We start from the raw sequence: 2,378 nt of genomic DNA on the forward strand, positions 1-2,378 counted from the left end.
ACAATTACAAATTAACTGCTCTTCTGACAAAATATCTGTCCAATTAAGAAATAGCTTTTTGTGCATCCTCTCAAAGCTGCCAACATGACCTACTGTAGTGGATTCTTCTCCTCTCCTTGGGACTGCACCAAAAGAAATGTTTTCCTGATTGCCTCCATCTCTTTTACAGCAATATATTTGATTTTCTGTTTTTTGAATTCTGATAACCTTGCTGCTCTAACTGAAAGTAAAGTTCCAAACAATGATGACATAGAAGAAAAAGACATACTTTTTACCAAAAGGTATGATAATCTTCAGATGGAAAGTGAAAATATTTTACATAAAAAACATTATTTCAAAATTCAAACAATTCTTATGGAATGAAAATGGAGAACTACCAGCTGAAAATAAGAAATTTGGGAATAAAACCAGATCCACTTCAACATGGTCATTTAAATTCATTATTAATGAAAAAGAGAAGTGTAAAGATAAAACATCTTTCTTGATACTGCTAATAGCAACTACAGCTGCTGAAATTCAGCACAGAAGTTCCATCAGAAAAACTTGGGGAAATGAATCCAGGAGTTGAGGTTGTTCAGTTGTTTATGCTGGGCATTGAGAGCAAGGGTCCAAATGAGGTCCTACTGAGAGAAAGTGAGCAATATCATGGTATTATTCAACAGGACTTCCCAGACACTTATCATAACTCTTAACACTTTGATGGGCGTGAAGTGGGTTGCCTCTTATTGCAGTGGTGCAAGCTTTGTTATGAAGGCAGACAGTGATGGTTTTGTTAATACAATGTATCTAATACAAAAGCTCCTCAGGCCTCTTTCACCTCCTCCACAAAATTATTTCACAGGCTATTTTATGAAAGGGCATAGGCCTATTTGGAATAAAAAAAGTAAATGGTACATATCTGAAGAAGAATAGCCAGGTGACAAACACCCTCCTTTCTGTTCAGGAACTGGCTATGTCTTTTCTGGAGACCTGGCTTCAAAAATTGTCTGTAACGATAAAATATATTCATTTGGAAGATGTTTATGTTGGGCTCTGTCTTAATGCAAAGGGAACACAGATATTACCTCCACCTAGTCATTCATTGTTTAACATATACAATGTCCTATTTTCTCCTTGTCTGTACAATTATATAATTACGTCTCATCACATTTGGACAAATAAGCACATATTCTACTGGGAAACACTGCAAAAGAAGAACCATACATGTCAGACAGAACAGAAAGGCCCATAGTGGGGAGTCCTTTCTTCCTTTGACAATGGACAAAACAGCAGATATTTTCTTAGAAACAGAGCATCTATGTAGTGATAACTTTCAAGGTTCAGGGACATCCTGAATCAGGTGTATAGTTTTTGTATTAGGCTGCATTCAAAGGATTTTTCTTCCATCAAGTAGGCTTTCTCTGTTGACTGAATACTGCTTGGTACCTTACTTTGTTTTGGATGAGGCGCCAATTAATTCTTATACTGTTTTAAAATATGGCAAGAGATCATATCAACTATACTGAAGAAAAAGCCACGAAGGTGCAATGAAACAATTTTTCATTAACAAGTAATAATAAGTTAATGTGTTAATTTTATATTGCTCAGATGTAATCAGTCTATGTACCACTACATTTACTCAGATGGCATTTCAATGTGACTGAAGAAGAAAGCATATATGATATCCTATGCTGGTGAATTAGTGATAGAAATATGGATGGAAACGGCTTTTTTTTCAGAAAATCTAATATTAGGATTTGCCCTATCTCTATTAGTACATGCAGCTGCTGTTACTCGCTCTAGTGATGTATACAAAGAACACCTCACACACATGATACCACTTAGCTGTTATAATGGAGATATAATAAACAAGAGGAAAATTAAATGCTGATGGAGTGTTTTGACAGGAGCATATTAAATTCTGCTTTGGGGTACTCAGCCATATACAAAATATCCTCATAGCTAAGGAAAAAATAAGATGATGCTTAATAACCTTGCAAGCTAAAAGTTTCAGTCAAAATGTTTAAGTAAGTAAATTACTTTCCAGGTTTATGTCCAATCAAGAATATAAATTATCTGCTACTCCCAATAAGAATAAAGACACCTTTACAGTAATTACTGAGCGGGCCAACTGGCTGGATTAACTGAATAGCTAGAAAAAAGTACCTGTAGCTTTGCAGAAAGCTTATCAGATGCATGTGGGAATCAAAATGTCAATCACATAAGTACCAAATACTTCAGCCGGAGCTGAAGTGAGAAAGTGAGAATACAATATATGCGTCCCCATTGCCATTTTATAAGCGTACATTATGATGTTTAATAAAGAAACCTAACTGAATTATATGTCTTCCTGTGGAGAAAATAACCCTTTTCTGTAGTTGCTCAGAAAAATCCAAAAT

General features: G+C 35.2%; 1 pseudogene; it reads left to right on the plus strand.

Annotated features, from left to right (window-relative positions):
- The first annotated feature begins 283 nt into the window (after positions 1-283).
- Positions 284-1,231, plus strand: LOC103918783 (annotated as a pseudogene).
- Positions 1,232-2,378: the final 1,147 nt, after the last annotated feature.

The sequence above is a fragment of the Pygoscelis adeliae genome, unplaced genomic scaffold, assembly GCF_000699105.1.
Source record: "Pygoscelis adeliae isolate BGI_AS28 unplaced genomic scaffold, ASM69910v1 Scaffold466, whole genome shotgun sequence".
NCBI lineage: Eukaryota > Metazoa > Chordata > Aves > Sphenisciformes > Spheniscidae > Pygoscelis > Pygoscelis adeliae.